The 16,605-nt window shown below is 39.7% G+C and overlaps 2 long non-coding RNA genes across 2 annotated transcripts; both read right to left on the reverse strand.

Annotated features, from left to right (window-relative positions):
• Nucleotides 1–290: 290 nt before the first annotated feature.
• Nucleotides 291–9,887, reverse strand: LOC147155433 (uncharacterized). Its single transcript, XR_015092284.1, has 3 exons — nucleotides 9,787–9,887; nucleotides 9,496–9,659; nucleotides 291–398 (listed from the first exon to the last, which is right to left on the reverse strand). It is a non-coding gene; the product is annotated as an uncharacterized LOC147155433 (long non-coding RNA).
• A 1,181-nt stretch (nucleotides 9,888–11,068) lies between these two features.
• Nucleotides 11,069–15,526, reverse strand: LOC147155434 (uncharacterized). The gene is made up of 4 exons (XR_015092335.1): nucleotides 15,378–15,526; nucleotides 13,240–13,519; nucleotides 11,554–11,729; nucleotides 11,069–11,241 (listed from the first exon to the last, which is right to left on the reverse strand). It is a non-coding gene; the product is annotated as an uncharacterized LOC147155434 (long non-coding RNA).
• Nucleotides 15,527–16,605: the final 1,079 nt, after the last annotated feature.

Here is a 16,605-nt window from a genome sequence, read left to right on the forward strand (position 1 = left end):
AGATTACTTTTACTTTTTTTGAGAAAAAACAGGTTCTGCAACATCTGGGAAAAAAAGTGATCCCTGCTAGAGGATGATCATTTAAGAAAATCAAATCACAGATGTATCTATAAATTAAAATTCTGCCTTGTAGCAATATGTGTATGCTTATGCTTAATACTCATAATACAACTTGTGTTCATAAACAAGAAAAAATGGTTAAAAAAACCTTGATTTTCAACCACATTTGAAAATCTGCATTTATGCATTACAAAATGTGCACAAATATCAACATGTAATTTACCTGTCCCCACAAACTGACGCAAGTACCCCATTATTCTACATCTACAGTCAACGGAGTAACCATCTTCATCGTCCAACCCAGATTCCTCAGGCCATTTGATTAGGTCCAAAACAACCTAGGACAGCAAATGAGACAATCATTATGGCACCATAGTTGGCATTGAACCAATTCATTCTATTTTACAATTTTCTCTCTAATTTATACATATGGTCAATCCACACATGGGTGTTAATTGTGTGAAGGCTGATGTTGTGGTCTCAACAGCCTAACAATGAAATGTGTATCCTGCTGAGGAGAACATGTGATTGTTGATTTCTCATCAGACTTTGTTCAAGGTTGGAATTGTTCACTGAAAATGATTCCAAATCAAAATTTCCTTGTAACAAGGAAAAAACATTAAAAATGTTTGCATAACTGAACATATGATGACGAATATTCAATAATATAACCCTAACCCTAAGCAAACACTCTCCCTCTCATTTGGATATGGGCTTAAAGGTTGTATCTAATTGTGCGTCAAAGGTTTGCATGCAAGGGACTGTGCATGTAGCGAGTTTTTCTTTGTTGTCAGTTTTTAATTATTATTTATTCTAAGGTTGCAAAGATGTTCTCAAGACACTTGCAAAGTATATTTACGGCACCAAACATTCTATGTAAATCGCAAAGGAATAATGAACATGTTGAAATTTCTTTGCGAGTGTCTGCCACACAGCGGCCGAAATGAGTTTCTTCCGTTGGGTGTCCGGGCTTTCCCTTAAGAGATTTGGTGAGAAGCTCAGTCATCCGGGAGGGACTCAGGGTCGAGCCGCTGTTCCTCCGCGTGGAAAGGAGCCAGTTAAGGGGGCTCGGGTATCTGGTTCGGAAGCCTCCTGGACGCCTTCCTGGAGAGGTGTTCCGGGCATGTCCCACCGGCGGCAGACCCCGGGGACGACCCAGGACATGCTGGAGAGACTATGTCTCTGGGCTGGCCTGGGAACGCCTTGGGATTGTTAAGTTATTAACATTGTTTTTCAGTTTTAAATTATATTTTAGCCGTTTATAATTATGTTAACTCAGTATGGCTGTATGAATAGACCTATATTCTTATCTGTGTTACTTTCATGAGAAAGAGCAACGGGTCTGTCTATTCATTCGTAATCTAAAGGGAGGTTCCGGGGATTCTGCTGTGTCGGAAGGGAGTCAGGCTTATTATTATTGTATTTTTTCTAATCTGATTTATACCCATGGGAACGGATTCTCTTGTATTCAGTTGTAACCAGGTGTGTTGTGGGCTGACCTTTTTCTGAACCCTTTTTGTGAATAAATAACGATGTGAGCTGGAGAGAGGGAGCCACATTTGAACAGAGACATCGCTTGGATGGTTTGTCTATGTGGACCAGAAGCTTCTGGTAATTAAAACCTTTGCAAAGGAACTTCTTCAACAGAATCTCACCATTCAGTTAATTGAACACGCAAAGAGTACAATACTTAATATTGTCTACTCTAACAAATGGTGACCGCCGACGCTGAATTATAACGAATGGTCTCCTCCGTTGAACCAAACGGATGGTGTTGTTGACGTTGAGCAGGCTGCGGCGTTCCCTGACGGGCGGAATTTCTGGCGCCATATTAATTCCGGTAAGTGGAGATCTTTATCCACGTAGAAGAAATTTTGTCTGTCTGGTCCGCTGCAGCTGGTTTTTTCGTCTTCCAAAATTGTCTAAATTTTAAAAGAGATCTGTGTGAACGAGTGTAGTTTGATGTCGTTCTATTGTGAGTTGTGATAATTCCGACGATATTGAACTAAACACGTCGTGGAGTGGTGCATTTGAAGGTGACGTGATGCAGACTCGAAGTGATGAAGCTTTTTTTGTACAGGAAGAAATAGCGGTTAATTTTTTGATTTGTTTTGTTTTTCGTCAACGCTATGAAGAATCCTTAGACCATAATATATATTGAAGATTATGGTATGCGCTCTGCTTTTTAAGCAGTTTTGGCCGATTTGGGGACGAGTATCATATTTGTTCATGGCTCTTATTGAAAAAGTCCTATTTACACGTAATATGTTTTTTAAAAAAAGCGCCTGTTTGAAATTGAACAGAAAGGGGTCCAGGTTGATTACAGCGATGATTGGATTTTGTATCACTGTATTTGCAATCGAGAGATTACGTGATTTATTTTGTTGGCACTTCTACAATATGTAGTTTTGAGGTCAGGATTCCCGTTTGAATTCCTTTTGTTCCACGGTTGAGTTCGTTAGTGCGTGACAATTTCTTAAGAAAATGCGCCTTGCAGAAATTTTGCAATAAAGGGAGAACAGTTTAGCTCAGCGGGATTGGGTAACCGCTGTGTATAAACGAGAGGTCACGTAATTCTTATGTCTGTCTGTGTGTGGCCATATGTGTTAACATATTGAACTATTAATACTAAAAGTGAGACGTCACTGTATTAAAACCGAATGTATACATCAAAAACTACAAACAAAAATGGAGGCGATTTCGACCCGGATACAGAATGGTTTGTCCTGAATGCGCTTCCGGTTCAGCGAAAAATAAAAGCGTCGATGAACAATGAAAAAACGAACTATGGATCGATTGTATACAAAGCTTTCGCTGGACAAAATGGTATGTCAGACTTTTGTATTTTCTTTGTTGGTAATGGAAAAAGGCTGAATTTGATGCTAAAATGACTCCAGCATTTGTGGAGCAGTTTACGGATGGGTTGTTCAAAGTTACCCGTTTACTGAAATCACCGTATAAAACTGCAGTTTAAATGCTATAAGATTTGTAGACAACGAATTGAAGGAATAACAACGTTTATTTTTTTATAATGACTGAAGAGTGTGTGCGTATGCATTTGAGTGTGTGACCTAGCTTCTAAAAAAAGGTGGGGGTTTGTAAGTGAGAAGTGTGCATATGGGGATTTTGTTTGTTTTTCTTTAATATTTTAACTAAGTTTGGTGTTGTTTTGTGTGAGATGATACTGTTGTGATAGTGGCGTTTGTTTTATTAATGGGAATATGATAAAATAGGTTTTGCGATTTATAATGTTAAGATTCCCCCCCCCCCCTTCCCCCGTTTCTAGGTTAGAAAAAAAGGTGGGGGCTGGGCTGTGCGCTGTGAGCATAATGTGTCCTCGTAATGGGACTCTTTTTTTGTCAAAATGGTAAGAGGAATGATAAACAATATAAAATAAGTAATAGTATTTGACTGAGCTAATAAATCTTTACACTTTAATGATTGATGACGATGGTTCATTTGTTAACTTTCCCTTTTCGGGACAAATGAATAAAGAGTAATGATAAAATAATGGCATTTTGTTTGAGAGTTGATATAATTATGCCTACATCTTTATAGCTGTGGCTGGAAGTAAGATAGTTGAATAAGGAGTTATGAATGTTTTTGGAATTGACATGTTGATAATGATTTTTAATATTTTTTTTTTTCTGAGTGTGTCATTTCAGAAACTGATGTTTGAGTTCCAAGGCAGATGAGGGTTTGATGGCCTTCACTGATGCGCCCCAGCTGCTGATACGTTGTATGGCTAGTAGCTATTTGTAGGGGTATTGAAAAAAAAAGAAAAAGAAATGAATAAAGAGGCTGTGTTTTTTACGAAACATTTTTGAGAAAGCAGGGAGTGAACTGTCTTGCTATGATCCCATATCCTCAGTCTGGCATTTTTAAAGCATTGTATCAACGAATGTGCATTTTTTGATCAGGTGAGCTCTCAGAAAGACTGTGTGTCATCGGATCCACATTGCAGACAGCGTCTGAATGGATGTGGCAGAGATCAAAGGTCTAAAGCCGCAGAGCAACAGTCTTCTCGTCCTGTGCCTAAGAAAAACATGATGTTCAAATTCCTCAATGCCCAGTGACTGTGTATACGCCTCATTCTAGTGACTTCTCCCCTATGGCTGTTTTGCATCCGGAGGAAATCTAAATGCCTGCTCTGAACATTGCTGCCACAACAGCCGCCATGCTGGCCAGGACTGAACATTGACAACAGCTGCCGTCCTGCCTTTTGCTGGGGGTCTGGACAAAGAAAGTTGGTGGTCGGAATGAGATGTGATCCATTCAGTAAAATGCTACATAGTGATATGCAAGGCATTTTTAATGTGTTGAGTGGGGAACTGTGATCTATAGCAAGATATTTCAGAAAATTGAAAACGACATATGTAAATTTGAAATGAGGGATTGAGAAAATTTATTTCAATCTATAGCCTACTAAATTTTTGCATATATTTTTGGGAGAATCAGTTTCTGAATTGGTACAATGGGAATTTTATTAATATGTTATGATATGATATATTTTTATTTTCCCCGTGAGGAACTTTTTTGGACTTCGTCCAGCTGCAGCTATAGTATAAAATAAATAATAGAATAGAATGAGTAGTAACGAGTAAAAGACTAACTAAGAGTTTGATGGCTAAGTTTGATTATTTTTTTTTTTTTAACAGCACTGTGATTTATAAATCCCAGAAATATTTTGTGTGCTGTGTTTTTTATGAGCCCCGCTAATATGTGAAAGATTAGCAGTTTGAAGATGATTTTTAGTTTGATTGAATCTAGGAAATGGTAGATATTTGTGAATTTTGTGTGATTTTATCCTCAGCCCCACTAATCTATAAAAGAGGTGAGGTTGATTGGCAGTTTAAATAATTTTCGGGACTCTAGGAGAATTGGCAGTTTAAATAATTTTCGGGACTCTAGGAGAATTAGAGTAATATGGTTACCTCTATTTTTATGGCCCCAAAGTCATCATATATTAGTGTCTTAAGTTGTATCTGCTTATGTTTAGTTTTATAGTGTTTTGTAGCTCTTTTGTTTATCGCATAGCCTGATTTAGAGGGTTGAGTTATTTATGACGTCTTTTGAGTCATGAGGTCTCTATTTTGTCCTCCCTTTATCTTGACGTGTTTGAAAAAATCAGTGGATCTTTGTCAAATGAGGGAGTTTATGTTTAAGAATTTAACCAATGTAGACGAGTTAGAAAATTAAAATCAAACTTAAAAACGAAATTAAAAAGGTTGTGGGGTATCGGCCTACACTCCAATTGACAGGATGAGTTTGAAAATGATAATCCACAGTTTGAAGAAATCTATCAGAGGAAATCGATCGCAAAGTAAGTCTGAAGCAAGCAAGGACAATAATGCATATTCGCCGAATGAAGGTAATTATATTATATTATATCTTTTATCTCAGAATCATATTTGAAAAATGTAATGTTTGGAGCCCAGTGTTTGCAAAAGAGTATAGATAATATGAATATATGTGAGTTTTTCCCAGCATGCCAGGATTCGGCCGGTCATGGGATTCTGGGAAGAGAATAAGAGATATGAAAGGCACAGTTATGCAAATTTAGAACAAATTAAGTCATGGTAAAAAATTACCTATTATTGAACAAAACCTATTTGAAAGATAAATATTTACAAGCTCTGTCTTATATTAATGAATGAGCGAATGTCATTCAACTCAATCAAGGGCTGGGCTCTATTTTAATGTCACAAAAATAGATCTTTTCCTGTTCCAACAGCACAGGACCTACGGATCTTAATCAAATAACATTTACTAATCCCAACTAACAAAAACTATCAGGGTTTTTTTTCCTCCAAATAAAATTTATGTGAGTTTATGAGAAACTAAAAATGAAAAGTTTCTGCACTCAGGAGAACGGCCCCAGGGGGTTGATGAGGAGAAATTCCACAACTGGAAAGGAGACGTGCCAGGCTCGGCCATCTCATCAACTGATGCTCTCAGGTTGAAAGGAGAGACGAAATTCCACAACTGGAGCATCAATCTTATCACCTCCGACCTGGAGCCACGTCAGCTGAATCCGTGCCCGGTTCCGGAGCTGCCGTTTGAGGACATCAGTCAACGGATCAAGAGCAAGTGCCTTTTCTTGGGCAATCATTCCTTTGATCAGTCACATTTTGGGCAGAATAATCCCAGGTGACAAATCGAAGAATTTGGGTAGTCTACCCCAAATTCTTAAAGAAGAGACGAACTATTGCGACACTCTTTTCATTAAAAAAAAAAAAAAAAAAGACCTTCAAAGAACTTCATCACAAGATGGCTTCAAAGAACACATATTCGTCTGCCGATACATTGCGACACTTTTTAATGAACAACATTTTATGTTAAGCCTCACATATGCTATGCTTATTTCACTAAAAATCTTTTAAATGTATCAAATTGTTTTTTAATGTCAAATGATTGCTAAACTACCTCCTCTTCTGCTAAAGGGATGTTTTAAGGATAATTATTTTTACCACACAACCATTGAAAAAAAATGTTTTAATGTGTTGAGCTCTTATGAGCTCAAATGAGGGATTTTTAAGTTATTAACATTGTTTTTCAGTTTTAAATTATATTTTAGCCGTTTATAATTATGTTAACTCAGTATGGCTGTATGAATAGACCTATATTCTTATCTGTGTTACTTTCATGAGAAAGAGCAACGGGTCTGTCTATTCATTCGTAATCTAAAGGGAGGTTCCGGGGATTCTGCTGTGTCGGAAGGGAGTCAGGCTTATTATTATTGTATTTTCTAATCTGATTTATACCCATGGGAACGGATTCTCTTGTATTCAGTTGTAACCAGGTGTGTTGTGGGCTGACCTTTTTCTGAACCCTTTTTGTGAATAAATAACGATGTGAGCTGGAGAGAGGGAGCCACATTTGAACAGAGACATCGCTTGGATGGTTTGTCTATGTGGACCAGAAGCTTCTGGTAATTAAAACCTTTGCAAAGGAACTTCTTCAACAGAATCTCACCATTCAGTTAATTGAACACGCAAAGAGTACAATACTTAATATTGTCTACTCTAACAGGATCCAGCCGGAGGAACTGGTTCAAGTGGCTGAGGAGGTCTGGGCTTCCCTCCTAAAGCTGCTGCCCCCGTGAATCCGACTCCGGATTAGCGGTAATAAATGGATGGATGGGTGGTGGGTCTGGCAAACATCTTTGCAACCTTGAACTAACCCTAATGAAAAAATAAATATTTTTTTGTTTTGCCAGACTGTCACATCAAATCAAAATTGATATAGCTCCTTTCATACATTACATTGCAACTCAAAAGCGTTGAGTGAGTAAAACATCCATAGTACAGCACAAAGAAAACCCTAACCTTCCCCCCAACATGCCCATGAGCAGGCTCACTCAAACTCGCACAACCTTTAAAAAAAACAAAAAAAAAAGTTATTTATTTAACCCAAGTGTAATTAAGTTATCTGGTCAATCTTGAGTCAAATCAAATCTTCCGTTTGCATTCCCATAAATTCCAGTTAATTCCCATGCAAAAATTTTTATTTTGAAAATTACAGACATTTTAGAATCCTAGACATGCTTCATTGAATACCTCCACACTGCACTCAGACTTTGTTTCTGTTGGAAAAACTGATGCCACTGCATCGGGTCGAGACTCCAATAACAGCATAATGAGGGTTTCTTTTAGTCCTTGCTTCAGCTGTTTGAGTTGGCGGGAGTTTCGGCCGAGCACCCTAAAGTATCACAGGGGTGAGTGAGGTATGGATGAAGGGACTCCAAGTAAATATATACATGCAGTAAATTCAATTCAATTATTACTCTGTGCACATTCAAATACTGGTCTGTATATATTGCTGTACAGCCGATCGCCCATACACACCGTGCAAGCCATTGAAGCCACAGGGCGACCATCTTACCTCTCCCATCCTGAGAGAAGACTACTATATATACTATAGGTATACATACAGATTAGACATATACAGCTCCTAGGCTCTTAGTGTTGGGCCGGGAGGCAGGTGTGGCAAGGTGGTCACAATTTTTTTAACAAGTGGACACTGGACAGTATGTGCTGCTTTGACGACCCCTTTTTTCTTTTATCGCTCAGTTCTTTAGACCCCAATATTAGATTTGGCAGAGGCATCTTTTGTTGAGTTAGTTATAATTCATTTATTAAAAAATGTACAATTTTCCTCCTACAACCCTCATTAAGCATATAATGTATACATGTATTTAAGGCAAGTTGTAAAATGTCTGAAGTCCTCTTGTTTATGTTTAATAAATTTATAAACATCGTAAATCAAATGTTCTCCAATTTCAATACGGTAAATATATTCGAGGATCGTGTGTGACATAATGTTCATTGTGACATATTGTGATGGCTGCGAGATATCAGGAGGGTATAATTTGATGCTCAAAGCCTGGTTTCCAGTTGATGCTGACAGGGTTTGTGAGGCTCACTTTATTACCGGTAATTACTTGAGCCTATAGATTTGTTATTTGGAGAGGATTTAAAAAACGAAGAAATCGAGTTTGTGCAGTAGCTATAAAAAAACACTAAGTCATATTTCTTTTTCAGTCTTATTCAGGTGTTCCAAAGCATGATCAACAGCCACCCTGACTTGTTCCTCGCCTTGAAATGGGCGATATTGTTTGACGTCTCATCTATACAGCGCGACTGAGCCCGCTATCATTTTCTGTCACACAACCAACCGCGCATGCGCAAACATTTTTCATCAAAGATCCTCCTATAGGATTGTGTTAGAGTAGACAATATTAAGTATTGTACTCTTTGCGTGTTCAATTAACTGAATGGTGAGATCCTGGTGAAGAAGTCCCCTTGCAAAGGTGAATATTTTTCAGAAGCTTCTGATCACACAATTGAAGTCACCCAAGCAGTGCTCTGTTCAAATGTGTCTTCTCTCCAGCCCACATCATTATTTATTCAAAAGAGGGTTCATAGAAAAGTCAGCCCACAACACACCTGGTTACAACTGAATGAATACAAGAGAATCCGTTCCCATGGGTATAAATCAGATTAGAAAAAATACAATAACAATAAGCCTGACTCCCTTCCGACACAGCAGAATCCGGCCCTCCCATTTAGAGATAGCGAATGAATAGACAGACCCGTTGCTCTTTCTCATGAAAGTAACACAGATAAGAATATATTTCTATTCATTCAGCCATACTGAGTTAACATAATTATACCTACATCTACACAGCTATAACTAATTACAAAATGGTTAAAATATAAAGTAAAACAGTAAAAATGTATACAAAGTTAACAATTGTATGCCGAGAAACATTTATTGAGAGTAATAATATGGAATTGGCCTATCGGCTATCCAGTTACATATACAGAGGTAATGTGTAAAATGTACATTTATCAAAGCATGATATACTGTTAGATAGGAGACACTTAAGTAGGACAACTTTTGATGGATATAACGCTAGTCAGCCACACTTACTGCATGCTGAAGTAGATTGTGAAGGAGCCAGGTGCTGTTCTAGCCGTTAATATAGGCATGTCCCATGCCAATGCCAGGTCATTAACAGCCGTTGTCTGACACTCATTGAGTCCTCTTTTTTCACTTGTTTCTTCCTTTCCAGCAGATTCTTGATTCTCAAACAGCTTTAAAAAGAAAATACCGCACATTTATTTCCAATAAATTACATTTAAAAAGTAAAAGTATAGTCCATATTTTTTCATTGAATGACAATGTTTTCCAATGGATAACCTTGCACTTTACCGTACTTACCGGGCGTATGGTCTCCCCGATGTCCATGTCTGCCACATCTTCTAACATGATTGTCGCTGTCTGTGGTGATTTACCAAGCAACACATGAATTACTGCTGGGCTAATACCTAACAGACAAGGGCCCCCATGAAGGAAAGAATGCCCAATCATTCTTCCTGCCATGACAAACAGGTCATTATGTGCAAATACTTGGGAAGTGGCAGGAATTAAATGATCTGGTTGGCCTTCAAACAGCACAGTGCCGCATGCGGTTCCTATAAAAACAATAATAATTTTTTAATGGGGTTTGCCATTTTATGTTCAATACGGTAATAATAACCACATGATTGCAATTTCCTGCCTATGATTGTGTATTAATCTTTAGATTGACAGATTTGTCATGTGTTATGGCTATGCTGTCTGTTGTTAGTTATTTATAGTATAGCTGAATGATAACTTGTATTTGCTGAATGATTAATTTACAATAATTTGCAATATAATCACTGACCATAACTAAAGCTGTCTGCCAGGATGGTGCACGTAATTCCTTCATAAAATCATGAGTCAATTATCTAACATTTATGTTCTATTTTGCCTTGCAACTTAAACAAACAAACTTTAGTGGAGTTGGGCCAGTGTCTTTAGGATTCTTTAAGACCTACCGCAATCAAGTTTGAAACCATGTTGTAACTTGTGCATTATCATACTGAAGAAGTGTCTGTTAACCCCTTCTCCAATGGCCACATCTCCTAAAAACACAAGCAATCACATCCATCTTTCAGGTCATGGGTTTTCTGGCCTTCAAATTTGTATTTTTCATGTTTTCATATGTTCATGTGGGATTGCTGTTGTTACAGCATTGTACTCCCACAATAAAAATATTCATGCAACATGCAACATGGACCACTTTCGTGTCATTACATATTTTGAATGACTGCCGTAGCCACAGTACAGTGATGCGAAGATAACTGTCCTTCTGGCAGCACTTGTACGACGCCTTCAGCCACATCTCCATGCAAATGCATCAGTTTCCAGGGAGATAGGCTACTCAAGCTAGCTGTCTTAGCGGTTGTTCATAGAAAGCTTTAAGTGTGAACTTAAAAAAGAAAAGAAAAAAAAATAAGTTTAACAAGTACATTACTACATTATTGTAATTTTGGTGCTCATGCGCACTAACATGCTACTTATCTGCACCCCTGCAAATATATAAAAAGCAAAACATGTTACGAATACAATACTCAAAAACAACATGTTTGAATTGAGGTTTGTTTACAGCACCTTTTAGTTTATCTTGAAATGGTTTGGCCCAATCTATATTGGGAGTCTTGTAAAAAGTGAGGATTCTGGCTTCCTGGTCCATTACGTCTTCTCCAATGTCTATTATTATTTTTAGGTATGGCTTATCTTCATTGGTTTGCAAACACTGCCTTCTGTACTGGTCAGCTGCTAATTCCGGATCCACTACGTTTTGCCATGCTGTAGTAACACACAAAAAATAGAAGAAAACAACTGTTTATTATAATTGAAGTTGTAATTTAAAAAGTAATGAATTGCACAACATTCACTACTCTACAAATTGTGCCTATAACCAATTTGTAGAATAAACAAAGACATATGCAAGTCTATGACAAACTCAGTAATTGTAATTCGATTTTTGGTGAGATGGAAAAAAAATTACAGCACTGTAATGAATATTGGCATTTTAACATCTTTCAATGTGATTGTTTTTCTTAACTTTTACCAAACATGTCATTATTTATTCATAATTTTTTTTAGACAAATACTAACGCATCTCATCCATTTCATCAGGTCTGGACTGTAAAAGGGTATTGTCTGTTGAGAGGGTCGCTGTTGATGTCGTTATATCAGGTGATGAGCAGATAACTGATGCACCAGTGCTGCTTTGAGTCATGTGGTCACTCGGCATATATGATTGTGCAGAAGTGGAGCTACCACATGGAAATCTTGAAAAGGATTGAATGAACACATGTTTTAGCACACATATTAAGAAAAAAAAAACATTTTATACAGTTTGATTATCACACTTGCATCATCCAAAAAAGAAAACTCATACACAGTGGTCATGTGTCAAATGATGTAAAAATTTATATCTTGAAAATGTACCTGACGATTTACATGAAGAAATTTACGCTTTACTTTTTTTTTTTTCTTTTCTTAAAGAGCTCAGTATTGTTCATTCGGAAATGTCATCATCATTGCTCTCTATTTATTTTTATTTTTTTTGTGTGTGTGTGTGTGGGTGAGTATGTGTATGTGCGTGCGTGCGTGTGTGCGTGCGTGCGTGCGTGTATTTGTTAGCTCACCAAAAAAAGTTTTTTTTTTGAAAATTAGAAAAAATCTCATACCGTTCACCTAAACCGAACACCGCCGTCAGGAGACCCGAGGGGACCAAAGAAAACCAAGGAAGGTGAAATCCAGCACCGACCAGGCACCACCCACCAGAACTCCTCCCCAACCCAAGAAACATCCAGACCCCAACAAATCCAAAAAACATAAAATCAGGGAGGCCTCAAGAGACCGAAGGAGAGACCGAGAAAAGGAAGGAAGGACAGACGAAGCCGAGTGAGATCCACAGACACCAGCCTCCACCGATTCAATGACCTGAGGAGGAAACAGATTGTGTCTGAGTTTCGGTAGATGCTGGTGTGGTGGATCTGGCATGCTTGAAAATCTCCACCAAAGAGGGGAGCCGTCGACCCCTGCCGGAACAGAGCAAGCGCAACACCTCAGGGCCCCCCAGGCCGCGGCAGCGCCAAAGGACGACCCCCGGGCCCCGCCAGGGCCACCGGCCGAAGAGCAATCCCAGGAGCAGGAGCGCCCCCCGCCCCAACACGGCCCGCGCCCCCGACCCAACGCAAAAGAACGGGGCACTGCAGGCCCGCCAGGCACCCCACCGGCCCCCAACCCCCGCCCCCCATCCACCCCCGCCACCCACCCCCAGCCGCCCCCAGGTCCCCAATCCCCCAGACACCCCACCACCCCCACAACCCCCACCACCGCCCCCCCCAACAAAGCCCCCCCCCGACCACACCCCGACCAACCGGCAGCCCCCCAACCCCCGACCCCCAGCCCCCGGGGACCACCCGCACCCAGGCACCGGCGCCGAAGAGGGGCCGGACAGCGGAGCGGAGAGGGCAGCCGCGCCCACCCCACCCCCCGCCGTGTGGAGGGACGGAACACCGGGGGCAGAAGGAGGAGATGGGGGCACCGGAGGGCGGCCGACACCCCCGAACCCCAGGCCCAGCGGGGGAAGGCCCCGGTCGTCACCCCAGCGTTCTTTGTGAAAGTTAACCCCTGTTACTGAGTCCGCCAGCTCGCCGACTGGCGAACTCTACCCCTAAGGGGAAATTTACGCTTTACATTTCAAGCACCATTATAAGTAATAAATTAATTGTAGTATTTTGTGCATATTCTCATGCAGTTTTGATATCTCTAAATTTACGTCTGTCATACCTGTCACCACATGAACTTGCATGGTGTGCAACAATTTCCGCAGGAAATATATTTCCACAAATTGGACAGGAGTCCTAAAAGTACCAAGCATATAGAGACATGGTTTCATAAAGTAGAAGTAACATAACTGTTGAATACAATATAGAACAAAGTATAGCAGATCATGACATTTGAATAAACACACTACTGTTACACAAATACACGGATTGCTTACCTCACTAATTACTTCTAAATCATGTTCTGCTGTCGGGACCGTTTCGTCTTCACAATCATCCTTCGTCTATGGAAAATATGGAATCAAATGAATAGAATTTTCATAAGACAAACTTGACAGTTCCACCGAAAAAGCCAAATGTTCATAGACAGGTGCTATGCTTAAAATGACTTTTATCTGTTAACCCTGTGATTTTTAACAAGTGTGCGGTGAGAAATCGTCAGGTTTTCTAGTGGAAAATAATCAAATGTCAATTACTAGTTAATAAAAAAAAAAGGTATATTTTTTTATTGATTTATAGCAACCAGCACGTATAGTAGCAGATATGGGCTACATGCCACGGACTTCCAACTTCTGTAACGCTGTTTACGGTTACTGTTGCGACATATAGGTTGCGCCCCAATAATTGCACTTCCACCCTTGTGCCCCTCAATTGAACGTTGCCGTTGATAGGTGTGAGTGTGTAGGCCAGGGTGTCTCAGTTCTCCAAAGCGCTTCGGAGAACTGAAACACCCTACACACGAAAACAGCATAGGTGTCTGACTTACTCAATGCTGACTGAAAAAGAAGTGGGTATACTCAGTATACCCGCGTATACCCTGGACTTCACCACTGGGTGTTATCAAGGGCTTAAAGTTAAAAAAAAAATCCTGAGCCTGAACTTTTCCAGGGAGCGGTGGTGCAGTGTCCAACATGCCGATTCGTTGTTCGACCGGCATCAAGCCATTACTATTTGATTTGTCGCCGTGGATGGACTGGGCATTTGGGAAACTCATTAAATTCCCAATTGGCCAGTCCTCCCCAAGCGTCAGGTCATCTCTTTCATTATCCATTTATATTATGTATGGTACAGTATAGCATCCCCTCTAGTGCTGCAGCTATCAAATATTTAGGTATTCAAACATCATATGGAAAATTCTATTGAATAATCAGGTATTTGGATTAAATATAAATATTTTCGCACGGTGAAAGAACAATTATGAATAAAGAAGACAATAAAAATATATTCCCACTTACTAATGATCGACCAACTTTCATTTCTAGATAATCAACTTTTTTGTTTTACTTAAATTTAAATTGTGCTTAACAGCACATTATTTTCCTCTCTAGAAAGTTTGGGAGATTTTACAAAAATCTCTCCCCATGGAAAAGAACTTCCGTTAAATATTAGGACACTTTCATCTCTACCCACTCTTAAAACACACTTACTTACCTACTTTTTTTTCATTTAATTGACTTATTCATTTACCCGCTTAAGATAATTATTGATTTTTTTGGTGATATTTTTGTTTTACCTCTTTACACACTTTTATATCCGCTGTCGCACACACTTGTTTTTCCCACGGACTCTTAGAAACAACCCCCAAACACTTCACCTTGCCAGCGCTTCTGCAGAGCGTGAGAGCGTGCAAACGCCTGACGTCACGCTCAAGGAGAAACCTTACGTTTCCGTCCCGAAACCGTCATCATTATTTGACAAAACAGGAAAAATAGGGGCAACAGCCATTGTGCCACAGTAGTGCCTCCTGTCCTTTAACATTTTTCTTAAGCATGTGTGGGTGATAAATATGGTTGTTTTAACACTCCAAAATTTGACATGCGCCTTTAAGTTACGTGAACTTCCTGCCACGCATATTCAGCCAACATTCAGCCAGTCACGAATGTACGTATGTATGTAGGCCGTGTGCCTCACAATGAACTGAAATAATAAGTAGAGCCATTATCATTGGCCAGTAAAGGAGTAGTCAAATACAACAAAAATCAAACCAAGTGCAGAGTAGACTGAGCTTTGCACTATATTAGAGCTGGGTACGAAAAGATAGCCCTTAGACTACAAAGATAAAGGGAAAAAATGCTACCACAGCTGAGCAAATGTAATAATTTGATTTTATCTATTAGGGAAACATTTGTAAAGACAACTTACATGAGCTCTACAGGACTCAATGTGGACCTGGATCAGGGGCAATGGAACCATCTGGCCACAGGTCATGCATCCATTTTTGGGCATTTTGTTGAACTCAGCAGCATCATACGGCAGTGGGGTAGTATCTATTTCTTCTTGAAGAGGGACAATGTACAGCACATTTTTTCCTATTGTTCGAAGCAGTTTTGAGAGATTTGGCAGTGTATCCTTGTGAACCTTGAGCCACAGGATTTAATCTTCTTTGTCCACCGCCTCCTTAAAAAGTAACAAAAACAAACAAAGAAACTGAGATCTGGTTTTGGTTGAGGGTCCCGATTGGTCCTGAGTGGGTTGACCAATCCAGGCCCTCAGCCACTTGTGCCTGGCCCCAGGTGTGGCGAGTTACCCAATTAGTGTGGGTGTATTTAGTTCCCGGGTGGTGATCAGTCGGCGTGCGATCATTGCCGCTTGTCACGGTCACCACCGGAGTTCTGGCTGTCAGTTTGATTTTGTAACTTTTCAGTTTGTTGTTTAGTTAGCATTAACCAGTACCCTGGTTAGTGTTTTCTGAAAAATAAAGCACGCCAGTCTCGCTCCTGCTGTGGTTCTCCTGCCTCCCTGCATTTGGGTCCTCCACTTCACACGCCGACAGACACCACACCGCCCCGTGACCACACCGTAACAGAAACTATACAAATTTGAAGGGCTTTCATCAACAAACAAAATATACCACCATAACCTTTTCAGATATTCACAAAAAATATATATATTTCTGATATGCCGCAAACTATCGGTAGTTTGCAATTCCACTGATCACAAACAGTTGTGGCGATTACTTGACTACTTAGATCATGTTCAGAATAATAACGCATCACCAACTTGCTGCAGTTAAATAACCATCATTACTTTACTTTGACAATTGTGATGCTACGTCAAAATGGCAGTCATATACTGCATATGGTTTGGAGTCAGATTTATCCCACTGGGAGTGACCCAGTTCTGGCCTAAAAGCGTTAGAGGCAAATGTAAACAGCAAAGATTGCTGATTACAGTAATTTATTTGTTCTGGTTAATACAGTCATTCCAAAACACATTGTGTCACGTGAACATATTATATCATGTATTTACTGTGCATTTTCCTTGAACGCTTTGAGGTCGGAACTGACAATCTAAGTGGGATAAATCCGATTTTCCACTTTCCTCAAGTGCAGAAATTATCGTTGGTGAAATGAAGCTTTCCACTCGTTGA

This window comes from Leptonotus elevatus, chromosome 22 (assembly GCF_054856555.1).
Source record: "Leptonotus elevatus isolate MCC_2025b chromosome 22, RoL_Lele_1.0, whole genome shotgun sequence".
Lineage (NCBI taxonomy): Eukaryota > Metazoa > Chordata > Actinopteri > Syngnathiformes > Syngnathidae > Leptonotus > Leptonotus elevatus.